Below are 15,664 nucleotides of genomic sequence, written 5' to 3'. Positions count from 1 at the left end.
GACATACAATACCCTGGTGTCTACAAACTAAGTTGCCTCTGTGGTAGTAGTTACATTGGAGAAACCAAACGCCATGTCTCGGACCGCATTCGTGAACACAAAGCAGACCTTAAACACGGTAGGACCAACACCTCGGCCGTAGCAGATCATTGTTCTAATTCAGTAGGCTCACATGCCATTGACTTTTCCAAGACAGAGGTTCTTTGTAAGCCATCTGGCTTCCATGAGAGATTCGTTCATGAGGCTATCCACATATACAAGCACAGAGACAATTTCAACCGAGAAGATGGATTATATCTTAGCAATCATTGGAAAGATTTGATAAACCATTTCAGTTCTTAATTGATTGTTCACGCTTACATTGGCTTTCAGACAGCATACATTATAAAAAATTTCGTCTCCCCCCTCCTCTTTTCAAAATATAGATGGACTAGTCCTGGGTAAACTGCCAAATTGCTGCGCGTGACGCTAACGGTTTTTTTTATAAATAAATAAATGCGCCGTTTAAAAATCAATTTATGCAAACCAACACACCTGAAGATGACCGTTTGAGTTATGGTCGAAACGTCGTGATAATTTTTATTGATTTATATATTTGATTATTTTGTTGTTTCTCTTCAACATGACTTTACCGAAAAAACTAAGAATATGAATTACTGCAGTCACGAAAGCTTTAAATCAAAATTTAATCGCCTCTACGGGGAGGGTTTTCACATAACTTTAAGATCCTTCAACAAACTCCGGGATAAGAAAGCTCAGCTGATCGAGTCTCTCACCTTCCTGAAGATATGCCGCGACTCTGGGGTAATACCAATCGCATTTACACTGACCTCTGCTGCTGTTACTTCTTCTAATGCGAAACGAATTCTTTTCAAAACTAGCTTAGCTCTTATCTCAGAAAAAATCAGACTTATACGCACAGAACTAGATCAGTTAGACAAGACACTCTACAAATCACACTTATCATTGACGGCAATAATGTCCACATCGGATTGGGAACATGTAGACAATATGACTGCCTCTTCAGCTGCTACTATGTCGACCAAATGTAAGGAAAACCTGATTTCCAAATTTAACCTCCTCTTCAACAAAAGACCGGACCCACACACCAAAAAGTTAGACGTTAATAAAGTCGTAATTAATCGCAGTAACAGTTCTATTTCCGATGGTCTGAAATCCGTTTTAGCTAAAGGTCTAAACTTTGCAGTCACACCAAAACACATACCAGTTAATGATATAATTGCCCAAGTAGACGTTGCTCTCAGGGGCCTGGGTCACATCGCTGCAGACGTAGCAAGATCTGAAATCGCTGCAACCCTCAAAAACGCTAAGATGCCAGCTAGCAACCTCAGCAAAGATGAGCGTTTTGAATTATATAAATTAAAAAAGAGGAATGATATTGTAGTTCTCTCAGCTGACAAAGGCAATGCTACTGTCATCATGGATAAAATAGAATACAACAACAAAATTAAAGAATTACTCGACGATGGTAGTTATACAAAAATAAAAAGAGATCCCACCAACAGCCTCGTCACACAAACCAACAAAATAATTTCTGATTCAACCGCATTAATTGATCAATCTAAACAGTTTTCGTTGAAACCTTCTGCTGCCAGGCCACCAAGATTATACGGCTTACCAAAAATACATAAAGCTGATACACCTCTTCGTCCCATAGTCTCTACTATCAGCTCCCCCACCTACAAACTAGCTCGTTTTTTGTCTGAAATCCTGCGTCCTTTCACTGGAAAGACCACCTCTGCGGTACAAAATTCTACTCACCTGGTATCGACAATCAAGGGTATTTCCCTGTCCCCAGATGACCTGCTTGTCAGTTTTGATGTAGTTTCCTTATTCACCAAGGTTCCTGTACCTGACACCATTGCAATCATTGAAGACTTGGTTCATCAAGGACTAAACACTGAGGTACCCCCCCTGGTGAGACACTGTTTAACCAATACATACTTCACTTGGAATGGAACTTTCTACAAACAAACTGAGGGCACCCCAATGGGCTCCCCCCTTTCTCCAGTTATAGCTAACATTTTCATGGAGAAATTTGAGACTGACGCCATCCAGACTGCCACTCTGCGCCCAACCTTATGGAAGAGGTACGTGGATGACACTTTTGTCATCTGGCCACATGGCCGGCCTGCTCTAGACCAATTCTTCGACCACATCAATTCCATACACCCAGCCATCAGATTTACCATGGAAGTCGAAATAGATGGCAAGATACCTTTTTTGGATGTCCTAATTAAAAAGAGACCTGATGGTTCAATGAGCCACTCTGTCTACAGGAAAGCTACCCATACGGATGCTTATCTGAAACCGGATTCCCACCACCATCCATCACAGAAGAATTATCTCATCAAGACTTTGTATCATAGAGCCCAATGCATATCCGACCAGGAACACATAAGCAGTGAACTCAAGCACGTACACCAAGCTCTTAGGGCTAATGGTTACTCCGACTATACAATCCGCAAAGCTATCACTCAAACCATGAAGAAGAACCCTCTTGAGGAGCCTTTCAAAACCATCACTTTACCCTACATTGCTGGGATCACAAAAAGGATCTCCAAAATCTTGAATAAACACAAGATCCAGGTCCGTTTCAACACATTACATAAAATCCGTGATCTGGTTCCGTCTGTAAAAGATGTGATTCCGGACATACAATACCCTGGTGTCTACAAACTAAGTTGCCTCTGTGGTAGTAGTTACATTGGAGAAACCAAACGCCATGTCTCGGACCGCATTCGTGAACACAAAGCAGACCTTAAACACGGTAGGACCAACACCTCGGCCGTAGCAGATCATTGTTCTAATTCAGTAGGCTCACATGCCATTGACTTTTCCAAGACAGAGGTTCTTTGTAAGCCATCTGGCTTCCATGAGAGATTCGTTCATGAGGCTATCCACATATACAAGCACAGAGACAATTTCAACCGAGAAGATGGATTATATCTTAGCAATCATTGGAAAGATTTGATAAACCATTTCAGTTCTTAATTGATTGTTCACGCTTACATTGGCTTTCAGACAGCATACATTATAAAAAAAATCGTCTCCCCCCTCCTCTTTTCAAAATATAGATGGACTAGTCCTGGGTAAACTGCCAAATCGCTGCGCGTGACGCTAACGGTTTTTTATAAATAAATAAATGCGCCGTTTAAAAATAAATTTATGCAAACCAACACACCTGAAGATGACCGTTTGAGTTATGGTCGAAACGTCGTGAGAATTCTTTTATTGTTATATATATTTTATTATTTTGTTGTTTCTCTTCAACGTGACTTTACCGAAAAAACTAAGAATATGAATTACTGCAGTCACGAAAGCTTTAAATCAAAAATTCGATTTGAAGCATGTTTTACATCTTTTTTTTTGGGGGGGGCGGGGGCAGAGCTTCGTGACGTCATATTTGAGGTGGGTCTGACTTTGCGTGATGCCGCGTGACGAAGGGGGCGGGGGGTCAAAAATTGTTCAAAATCGCGTGACGTCATTTGGACGGCCCCTTAGTCGAGTGTCATCACAGGTGAAAAGTCTCTTGTCCGTGCGCCTCCACCCATCACACATGCGCCAAGTGATCTGGCTAACCGAATCAAGTAAAACTTCCTAAACGCTTGATTTCGTGTAAAATTTTGTATTTCATATGCCAGATAGCAGACCAGCCAGCCAATCACAATGGTGGCTAATTCTGTCAGCCTTTGATGTTCCAGAGTCACAGCAGTGCCACTTCACTTCCTTCTCCATGATGCTTTTTTTGTGGGCTAAGGAATTTTGAACCAGAAGAACCCCCTTGCTACCCCGATCCCCCCCCCCTTTTTATCCTACCTACAACAAAGGAATATTTGCTCTTTCCGACCCTTGGCCTCCCGTCCAATCAGGGGCTCGGATTCTCCCGCCCTTTCGATGTCCGGATCCCAGCTCAGATGACGTTGCCGCAGTGATCTCACCGACGTCCGCTCTCTGTTCTCCCGCTACCAGTCCACTGACCCGTGCATGTGTGAGGCACCACTCGCGGTGGTTCAATGGCCCTTGCCGCGACCATGCAACTTTAATATCAGGTCGCTGATATTATATATACACTCCTGTGTGTCTCTGTGTAGTACTGTACACTATATATACACTTCTGTGTGTCTCTGTGTAGTACTGTACACTATATATACACTCCTGTGTGTCTTTCTGTAGTACTGTACACTATATACACACTCCTGTGTGTCTCTCTGTAGTACTGTACACTATATACACACTCCTGTGTGTCTCTCTGTAGTACTGTACACTATATATACACTTCTGTGTGTGTAGTACTGTACACTATATACACTTCTGTGTGTGTAGTACTGTACACTATATATACACTCCTGTTTGTGTAGTACTGAACACTATATACACTTCTGTGTGTCTCTGTGTAGTACTGTACACTATATATACACTTCTGTGTGTCTCTGTGTAGTACTGTACACTATATATACACTTATGTGTGTCTCTGTGTAGTGTGGGGGCTACCGTCCCCCGCCATCACTGAATTGTCGGGGCCGCTGCTCACCGACTCCCCCGTTCCACTCACACCGCTACCCCCCGGCTGCTCCGTCAGGTCCAGACTAACGACCCCTAACGTCTCGCCCCCCTGTACCTCTGGGATGTAGACCGCGTTTGCATAGTTTAATTAGCGGCTCGTACGCTCCGCGCTTGCGATGCGTTACACTGTGCAAAGGCGGGGTGGGGCTGTAAGCGCGCTCACCAGTAAATCTCCGTCCCGCCCGTAAACAAACAGGCGCGGCGCGTGTCTCCCTCCCACCCGCGCTCCACGTGTGCCGACAATAACAAACACGCCCCTACCCTCTGCCCGTAAACAGACCAATCGCACACGAAGGGGTTGGAGCCGGGGGACGGGCGGGCTTTCTGCCGTGCGGGCGCCGCTGATTGGGGACGCTCGCTTGGCTCTGAGTTAAAGGTCACGCTCATCAAACAGTCGCGCGAATACGCGCGACTGTTTGATGATCTCGCGACCAGACCCGTGTGCGGGTGCGTGACCGCGGCACCGCCACCCAGGTACGCGATCGCTAAGCACTATGGTGGGCAATCGTGCGGGCACGTAAACACCACCCGCTTCGTCTCGAGGTGCACAGCCGCGCATACACGTAGACACCCAGCGCACACTGCCCTCCACTTCACGCTCCCAAAAGACCACGCAACACCGTTGTTTTTCCCCCCACTAGCGAATTTTATTTATCTGTGATGGTACGGTCAGTGGACGCTAACCTATCCCTCGGAGGTCTACGAGTCGATTTCCCCTACCGCTCGCCCCGCTCTCTATCCTGGATGTAAAACGGCTGAACTTACGCCTCTCTCCCCGATGTACTGACCGCTGTGAGGGAATGAGGCGACGAGCCTGCCGATGCTGGAGTACGTCTCACGGACGTCTCGGATGGCTGACTCTCTGGGACCTCCCCTGCCTGCGACCCTGTCCGCGAAGTCCCGACGCTCCCAGACTCTCCACTAGTGTGGGAGCTGCCGCCGCCGCACTCCTCCCCGGGCGGGGAAAGGTCGTCGCGCTCCTGTTCCCCCCCCTGTGCCGTCCCCCCCCGAGTCCGGGTCTCCTGCCGGTGGGGCATCACCCTCGACCTCCCTGGGACCCGCTAGCGCTTCGCCGGCACCCAAACGCGACGCTCCCCGCCCGCGCAGTCCCACGCACCAATCACACGCGGGTAACCGGGGGGTTAAAGGTCGGAGGGTAAGCGACGTCGTTCGTGCTCACTCCGACGATTGGGGGGATTGGATTAAACGGGTTTAAAGGGCTATGCGATGGGCATGAGTGCGAGACGGGTATCCGCTCGCAACGCGGGAGTCCGCAGCCGACGGTTTGTAGCGCACACACTCCACGCGGCGCCGCTCCACACACGCGGCGACCACCGAGAACAGCAAGCGAACCCACGCTTCCACTCTCTTTCCACACCCTCGCAAAAACCACCACACCAGTCTGTTATGTAACGACCACCGCGACAGCAAGCGCACCCACGCTTCCGCAATAACCACACCAGTCTGTTATGTAACGACCACCGCGACAGCAAGCGCACCCACGCTTCCGCAAAAACCACACCAGTCCGTTATATAACCGCCGACGATTTATTCCACCGCGTCGGCGAGCCCTTATTTAACCGAGTCAGTCGGGATCAGCGGGGCAGGACCGATCTATCTCTCGATAGTCGGCACTACACTCTACCTGTCCTTCTCCCCTTTACCCTCTCCGGTTTTGCTCTTAAGCTAAGTCCCAACTCCCTCTCTCTCTTACTCACGGTTCGTCGTCACTGCCGTCTGGTCCTCGAGGCGCGTCGATACGTCCCACGGACGTTCGCGCGGCTGGACTCGGGAGTTGACGGGCCTGGGGTTGACTCGAGTAGCCAGAGAACCTTTTCCCTTCGCCCTGACCCGCTTTATTCTTTCTACATCAAAGGGGCTACCTAGTGCCGACTCGCGGGCCAATCAGCTCGCTGGGATCACCCGCCAATCGGTAGGCCCATCTGTATCCCAGCATCCCCCGGGCCGTTGCTTTCAGCGACGTCCGCATCTAAATTTACCTGCTCAGCGGCCCTCCAGCCAGAGGGCGACCCTGTTTTCCCGCCGCTCGTGGCTCTGCCCTCCTACCTGCCTGCTGACCCGTGTGTGTTGTGTGTGCTGTCTACCCGCGGTGGCTCGGCAGCCCCGGCGTAACCATGTAATTACAACCAAAGTCACGGCGCCGCGGTGGGTGTTAGTGTCGGGGGAGACCGTCCAATTCCCTGGCTGCAGGAAACCGTGAAGATTATCCCTTTACGAGGGCTTCTGGGTGAAAACCTGTCGGCCAGGGTGTCTCCCCACGCGCTCTAATGGTGGGGGGAGTGCGTGCGTGTGTGTTCCGGTGGGGGGGGGTGGGGAGGTGGTGGGGTGGAGCAATGTCGGCCTCGCCGCTCAGGGCGGCGAGATCGCAGGTGGGCCACCCGCCGATCGGCTCCGTGGCGGCGGCATCACATAGCCCCCCGAGGTGCCAGTCCCCGTCCCGGGTTGACTGGAGCACCTCGCCTGGGCCGCGCCCACGAGGTAGCGCTGCGGGGTCCGGGGGATCCGCCCGGATCTCGTGGCTGGCCTCGGGGGAGGTGGCTCCGTCCTCGGGGTTTCCTGCAGCGGTCTCCTTCTCCACTCCAGTGGCTCCTCCGGTCCCTCGGCACCTGGGGGCTGGGGGACAAACTCCGCGGCAGCGGGGTTTAAGGGGCGGCGTCCCCGCCGTCCTCTGGCGGGGCCGGGACGCCTCGGGGCTGGGGGCACGGCGGGGCCCATGTAGTGCGCGAGGCCCCCGAGCACGGGTGGCGCAGGGGCACCGGGATTTCGCGGTACTCGGGCAGCGAGGTTCTCCCCCGCCGGGGCTGCCCTCCATGGTTTTAAGCGGCGGACGTTAACCACCGTTTCTCGGCCCCTCTCTCCACCCTGGATTAATACCGTCCAGGGAGAGATCTGCCGTACCACGGTCCAGGGTCCCCGCCAGTAGGTGGTCAGCTTCCCCACCTGTCCGGCCCCGACGCGAGGGGTGTGTAGCCACACCTTGGTGCCTGTCAAGAAAAGGGGGGGCTCCACGCGGGGTCGGGTGCTCTGTTCCTGTCGCCGATGCGCGGCCTCACCTCGCGGGTAGGCCCGGTCCCGGACCCCTCGTAGGGTCTCCATCAGATGTTCCACGGGGCGACTCCCTTCCTCCGTTTGGGGTGGAGGAATGCCGAACAGCAAGTCTGCGGGTAGACGAGACTCACGACCAAACATCATTAGGAACGGGGTTTGTCCCGTCGATGTGTGCACCGTGGTGGCGTAGGCGAACAGGGCGTAGGGGAGGTGTTCGTCCCAATCCCGTTGGTTCGCGGCCGCCATACGCTTGAGCTTTCCGGCCAGAGTCTGATTCATACGTTCAACCATACCGTTCGCCTGGGGGTGGTACGCCGTGGTTCGGTCTTTCTGGATTCCGAACTCCCGGCACAGCGCCTGAAACAACTCGGCCTCGAACTCGCTACCCTGGTCGGTAAGGACTCGCTCCGGGATCCCGTGCTTAAGTACATAGTGCTCCACGAACGCCCGGGCTACTACCAGGGCCGTTTTATCGGGGATGGCCACCGCCACGGGGTAGCGGGTGAAGTATTCCACCGCTACGAGGATATAGCGGTTGCCCCGGTGGGATCGTGGGAACGGCCCCTGGAGATCGATGCCGACCAGCTGGTTAGTCCGACTGACGCGGAACGGCCTTAGGGGTACTTGGTATCGTGCCGGTTTCGGCCCGCACTGCTGACAAGCGCGGCAGCCCTGTACCCAGGCGGCCACATCTTGCGTCAATTTGGGCCAGAGGTACTGGCGACGCAGAGTCTCCCGAGTGCGCCGTTCCCCGTCATGGCCCCCGAGCGGGGGGTCGTGTACCAGCCGTAGCAGCTGGGGTCGCACCTGGGCGGGAACACAGATGCACCCCGGCTGGCCGGCCTCGGTTAACTCCCGTACCACCCCGTTCTGCACACACAACCGGGCATACAAACCGCTCCAGGGCCCTGGTAGGGTGCTTTTCCCCTCCCGCAGGGCCACTTCCACCGCCGCCAGATCCGGATCCCGCTGCTGGGTCTGCCTCAGCTGCTCGTCGCTCAGGCCCGGGAAGGCGCAGCCGACGTCCTCCTGGATCCGTCCGATCGGGGCGGGGTGGTCCGCTGGGTCCCGAGTCGTGGGCCCTGCGCTCGCCGGGCGGCCGACTGGGTCCGCGCCTCCACCTGTGGGGGTCTCTGTGGCGCATACCGCACTCTCTCTCGCCGGGGGGGGGTTAGGTTCAGCGGGTTCCCGGGGGTCCGTTGCCTGTCGGCAACGTCCCCCCGTGAAGCACGGGCAGGCCTCCTCCGCCCTCGTCTCGGCACACACCGCGGGTCGCCGTGATAATGCGTCCGCGTTTGCATGCGTCCGCCCCGCCCGGTATTCGATCTGCAGGTTGTACTCCTGCAGCTGCGCCAGCCATCGGGCCATCTGCCCCCGCGGTTCCTTGAAGGTGAGGAGGAACTGCAGAGCATAATGGTCCGTGCGCACTCGACATTTCCTGCCGTATAAATTCGGCCGAAACTGTTTACACGCGAAGATCACAGCGTACAATTCCTGACGGGTCACACAGTAGTTCAGCTCGGCCCCGCTCAGGGTCCGGCTGGCGTACGCAATCACCCGTTCCACCCCTTCCTGCACCTGCGACAACACCACACCCAGCCCGCCGCTGCAGGCGTCGGTGTCCAAAATAAAGTCGGTGGTAAAATCGGGGAAAGCCAGTGTGGGGGTGTGTGTGAGGTGGTCTTTGAGGGTGGTGAAGGCCGTCTGGCAGGCCTCCGTCCACTGATAGGGGTTCTTGGGGGAAGTGAGTTGGGTGAGGGGGCGTGCAATCTCGCTGAATCCCTTTACAAATCGACGGTAATAGGTGGCGAGCCCCAAGAATGACCTTATCTCCGACAGGTTTCTTGGCTGTGGCCAATCCACTACGGCGCGTACCTTGTCTGGATCGGTGCGCACCCCCGCCTCGCTGACGCGATGTCCGAGGTACCCCACCTCGCGCTGTGCGAGGTAACACTTACGCGGCTTGAGCTTGAGATGAGCCGCTCGCAGTCGCCGGAACACCTCCCGTAACCTGGACCAGTGCTCAGACAGAGATCTACTAAACACGATCACATCATCCAGGTAAATCAGGCATTGCTCCCACTGCAAGCCCCGCATCACCAACTCCATCAGCCGCTGGAACGTCGCGGGCGCGTTGGTGAGCCCGAACGGGAGTACTCGAAACTCGAATAGTCCCATCGGGGTGGTGAATGCGGTTTTTGGCCGATCCTCCTCCGTCATCTCCACCTGCCAGTACCCGGACGCGAGATCGAGGGTGGAAAAATACCGCGCTCCGGCGAGGCTGTCAAAGGTGTCGTCGATGCGCGGTATGGGAAAGGCGTCGCCGAGGGTGTCCTGACCGCCTCTTTGATCTGGGCGCGTTCGGGTGCGCCCACGCGGTACGCGGGGAGTTTTATGGGTCGGGCGGCCCCGGTGTCGATTTGGTGCTTAACGAGATCTGTGCGACCCACGTCTGAATCGTGTTCGCTGAACACGTCGGCGTACTCCCGCAGTAACCCGCGTAGCTGATCGGCCTCTCCCTTGGGTAAATCTGCCCAAGGTACGTGTACCGCGTCAAGAAGGGGGACGACCTCGGCGTGGGGAGTCGGGCCGACTCGCCAGGCCAGGTCTTGTTGGTCCTCGGGGCGACCGGGGTCCTCCGCCCAGAGTGCGAATACCGAGTCGCTGGAGTGGCGCGCGTATAGGGGGTGCACGGTGGCTACTGTGGTGCGCCGTCGTAGTATTGCTGGGGTGCCGTGGGGGTTAAACACACGCATGAACAATCGGCCCCCATCGGCGTTTACCAACGTGGCTGACCCCACAACCCCGTATCGTTTTGCCAACTCCGGGTGAGGAGTTAGCATTCCACTCTCTTTCCACACCCGCGCAAAAACCACACCAGTCTGTTATGTAACGACCACCGCGACAGCAAGCGCACCCACGTTTCCGCAAAAACCACACCAGTCCGTTATGTAACCGCCGACGATTTATTCCACCGCGCCGGCGAGCCCTTACTTAACCGAGTCAGTCGGGATCAGCGGGGCAGGACCAATCTATCTCTCGATAGTCGGCACTACACTCTACCTGTCCTCCCCTTTACCCTCTCCTGTTTTGCTCTTAAGCTAAGTCCCAACTCCCTGTGATGCCGCCGCCACGGAGCCGATCGGCGGGTGGCCCACCTGCGATCTCGCCGCTCCGAGCGGCGAGGCCGACATTGCTCCACCCCACCACCTCCCCACCCCCCACCCCCCACCAGAACACACACGCACGCACTCCCCCCCACCATTAGAGCGCGTGGGGAGACACCCTGGCCGACAGGTTTTCACCCAGAAGCCCTCGTAAAGGGATAATCTTCACGGTTTCCTGCAGCCAGGGAATTGGACGGTCTCCCCCGACGCTAACACCCACCGCGGCGCCGTGACTTTGGTTGTAATTACATGGTCACGACGGGGCTGCCGAGCCACCGCGGGTAGACAACACACACAACACACACGGGTCAGCAGGCAGGTAGGAGGGCAGAGCCACGAGCGGCGGGAAAGCAGGGTCGCCCTCTGGCTGGAGGGTCGCTGAGCAGGTAAATTTAGATGCGGACGTCGCTGAAAGCAACGGCCCGGGGGATGCTGGGATACAGATGGGCCTACCGATTGGCGGGTGATCCCAGCGAGCTGATTGGCCCGCGAGTCGGCACCAGGTAGCCCCTTTGATGTAGAAAGAATAAAGCGGGTCAGGGCGAAGGAAAAAGGTTCTCTGGCTACTCGAGTCAACCCCAGGCCCGTCAACTCCCGAGTCCAGCCGCGCGAACGTCCGTGGGACGTATCGACGCGCCGCGAGGACCAGACGGCAGTGACGACGAACCGTGAGTAAGAGAGAGAGAGAGAGGGAGTTGGGACTTAGCTTAAGAGCAAAACCGGAGAGGGTAAAGGGGAGAAGGACAGGTAGAGTGTAGAGCCGACTATCGAGAGATAGATCGGTCCTGCCCCGCTGATCCCGACTGACTCGGTTAAATAAGGGCTCGCGGACGCGGTGGAATAAATCGTCGGCGGTTACATAACGGACTGGTGTGGTTTTTGTGGAAGCGTGGGTGCGCTTGCTGTCGCGGTGGTCGTTACATAACAGACTAGTGTGGTTATTGCGGAAGCGTGGGTGCGCTTGCTGTCGCGGTGGTCGTTACATAACAGAATGGTGTGGTGGTTTTTGCGAGGGTGTGGAAAGAGAGTGGAAGCGTGGGTTCGCTTGCTGTTCTCGGTGGTCGCCGCGTGTGTGGAGCGGCGCCGCGTGGATTGTGTGCGCTACGAACCGTCGGCTGCGGACTCCTGCGTTGCGAGCGGATACCCGTCTCGCACGCATGCCCATCACATAGCCCTTTAAACCCGTTTAAACCAATCCCCCCAAGCGTCGGAGTGAGCACGAACGACGTCGCTTACCCTCCGACCTTTGACCCCCTGTTACTCGCGTGTGATTGGTGCGTGGGACTGCGCGGGCGGGGAGCGTCGCGTTTGGGTGCCGGCGAAGCGCTAGCGGGTCCCAGGGAGGTCGAGTGTGATGCCCCACAGGCAGGAGACCCGGACTCGGGGGGGGACGGCACAGGGGGGGGAACAGGAGCGCGACGACCTTTCCCCGCCAGGGGAGGAGTGCGGCGGCGGCAGCTCCCACACTAGTGGAGAGTCTGGGAGCGTCGGTACTTCGCGGACAGGGTCGCAGGCAGGGGAGATCCCGGGGGCCGGCGACCCTAACAATATGGTGTCAGAAGCGGGACGAACCCCCGCGTTACCCCACGCGAAAATAAGGCATATATTCACTGGCCGGGGTACACCTTCGTGGAGAGCATTTGCCCGCAACGTCCTAGGGGCTAAGGAAATTAATGGGTGGACGGATGCGCAGACGCTACGTCAACTTAATATGAATCTGGATGGGCGGGCAGCCGATTTTGTGGAAGCCCTACCCGCAAGCGCGCAGACACAGCTAGAGGAGCTGATGCGCCGACTTGATCTGCGCTTCGGTACGCGCGATGAGGAGGAGGCAAAAGCGGCCTTAGAGGCACGCCGTCGCCAACCCGGCGAGGACCTGCGCGATTATGCCGAGGATGACCCGTGCATGTGTGAGGCTCCACTCGCGGTGGTTCGATGGCCCTTGCCGCGACCATGCAACTTTAATATCAGGTCGCTGATATTATATATACACTCCTGTGTGTCTCTGTGTAGTACTGTACACTATATATACACTTCTGTGTGTCTCTGTGTAGTACTGTACACTATATATACACTTCTGTGTGTCTCTGTGTAGTACTGTACACTATATATACACTTCTGTGTGTCTCTGTGTAGTACTGTACACTATATATACACTTCTGTGTGTGTAGTACTGTACACTATATATACACTCCTGTGTGTCTCTGTGTAGTACTGTACACTATATATACACTCCTGTTTGTGTAGTACTGTACACTATATATACACTTCTGTGTGTTTCTGTGTAGTACTGTACACTATATATACACTTCTGTGTGTCTCTGTGTAGTACTGTACACTATATATACACTTCTGTGTGTCTCTGTGTAGTGTGGGGGCTACCGTCCCCCGCCATCACTGAATTGTCGGGGCCGCTGCTCACCGACTCCCCCGTTCCACTCACACCGCTACCCCCCGGCTGCTCCGTCAGGTCCAGACTAACGACCCCTAACGTCTCGCCCCCCCTTGCTACCCCGATCCCCCCCCCCCTTTTTATCCTACCTACAACAAAGGAATATTTGTTCTTTCCGACCCTTGGGCTCCCGTCCAATCAGGGGCTCGGATTCTCCCGCCCTTTCGATGTCCGGATCCCAGCTCAGATGACGTCGCCGCAGTGATCTCACCGACGTCCGCTCTCTGTTCTCCCGCTACCAGTCCACTGACCCGTGCATGTGTGAGGCTCCACTCGCGGTGGTTCGATGGCCCTTGCCGCGACCATGCAACTTTAATATCAGGTCGCTGATATTATATATACACTCCTGTGTGTCTCTGTGTAGTACTGTACACTATATATATACACTCCTGTGTGTGTAGTACTGTACACTACATATACACTTCTGTGTGTGTAGTACTGTACACTATATATACTTCTGTGTGTGTAGTACTGTACACTATATATACACTTCTGTGTGTGTAGTACTGTACACTATATATACACACTTCTGTGTGTGTAGTACTGTACACTATATATACACTTCTGTGTGTGTAGTACTGTACACTATATATATATACACTTCTGTGTGTGTAGTACTGTACACTATATATACACTCCTGTGTGTGTAGTACTGTACACTATATATACACTTCTGTGTGTGTAGTACTGTACACTATATATATACACTTCTGTGTGTGTAGTACTGTACACTATATATACACTCCTGTGTGTCTCTGTGTAGTACGGTGGGTGTTAGTGTCGGGGGAGACCGTCCAATTCCCTGGCTGCAGGAAACCGTGAAGATTATCCCTTTACGAGGGCTTCTGGGTGAAAACCTGTCGGCCAGGGTGTCTCCCCACGCGCTCTAATGGTGGGGGGAGTGCGTGCGTGTGTGTTCCGGTGGGGGGGGGTGGGGAGGTGGTGGGGAGGTGGTGGGGTGGAGCAATGTCGGCCTCGCCGCTCAGGGCGGCGAGATCGCAGGTGGGCCACCCGCCGATCGGCTCCGTGGCGGCGGCATCACATAGCCCCCCGAGGTGCCAGTCCCCGTCCCGGGTTGACTGGAGCACCTCGCCTGGGCCGCGCCCACGAGGTAGCGCTGCGGGGTTCGGGGGATCCGCCCGGATCTCGTGGCTGGCCTCGGGGGAGGTGGCTCCGTCCTCGGGGTTTCCTGCAGCGGTCTCCTTCTCCACTCCAGTGGCTCCTCCGGTCCCTCGGCACCTGGGGGCTGGGGGACAAACTCCGCGGCAGCGGGGTTTAAGGGGCGGCGTCCCCGCCGTCCTCTGGCGGGGCCGGGACGCCTCGGGGCTGGGGGCACGGCGGGGCCCATGTAGTGCGCGAGGCCCCCGAGCACGGGTGGCGCAGGGGCACCGGGATTTCGCGGTACTCGGGCAGCGAGGTTCTCCCCCGCCGGGGCTGCCCTCCATGGTTTTAAGCGGCGGACGTTAACCACCGTTTCTCGGCCCCTCTCTCCACCCTGGATTAATACCGTCCAGGGAGAGATCTGCCGTACCACGGTCCAGGGTCCCCGCCAGTAGGTGGTCAGCTTCCCCACCTGTCCGGCCCCGACGCGAGGGGTGTGTAGCCACACCTTGGTGCCTGTCAAGAAAATGGGGGGCTCCACGCGGGGTCGGGTGCTCTGTTCCTGTCGCCGATGCGCGGCCTCACCTCGCGGGTAGGCCCGGTCCCGGACCCCTCGTAGGGTCTCCATCAGATGTTCCACGGGGCGACTCCCTTCCTCCGTTTGGGGTGGAGGAATGCCGAACAGCAAGTCTGCGGGTAGACGAGACTCACGACCAAACATCATTAGGAACGGGGTTTGTCCCGTCGATGTGTGCACCGTGGTGGCGTAGGCGAACAGGGCGTAGGGGAGGTGTTCGTCCCAATCCCGTTGGTTCGCGGCCGCCATACGCTTGAGCTTTCCGGCCAGAGTCTGATTCATACATTCAACCATACCGTTCGCCTGGGGGTGGTACGCCGTGGTTCGGTCTTTCTGGATTCCGAACTCCCGGCACAGCGCCTGAAACAACTCGGCCTCGAACTCGCTACCCTGGTCGGTAAGGACTCGCTCCGGGATCCCGTGCTTAAGTACATAGTGCTCCACGAACGCCCGGGCTACTACCAGGGCCGTTTTATCGGGGATGGCCACCGCCACGGGGTAGCGGGTGAAGTATTCCACCGCTACGAGGATATAGCGGTTGCCCCGGTGGGATCGTGGGAACGGCCCCTGGAGATCGATGCCGACCAGCTGGTTAGTCCGACTGACGCGGAACGGCCTTAGGGGTACTTGGTATCGTGCCGGTTTCGGCCCGCACTGCTGACAAGCGCGGCAGCCCTGTACCCAGGCGGCCACATCTTGCGTCAATTTGGG

This window comes from Petromyzon marinus (genome assembly GCF_048934315.1).
Source record: "Petromyzon marinus isolate PM22_M1 ecotype Great Lakes invasive population chromosome 68 unlocalized genomic scaffold, UKy_Petmar_22M1.pri1.0 chr68_unloc.1, whole genome shotgun sequence".
NCBI lineage: Eukaryota > Metazoa > Chordata > Hyperoartia > Petromyzontiformes > Petromyzontidae > Petromyzon > Petromyzon marinus.
The sequence above is the reverse complement of the archived record's forward strand: the minus strand, read 5'-3'. Positions refer to the sequence as shown.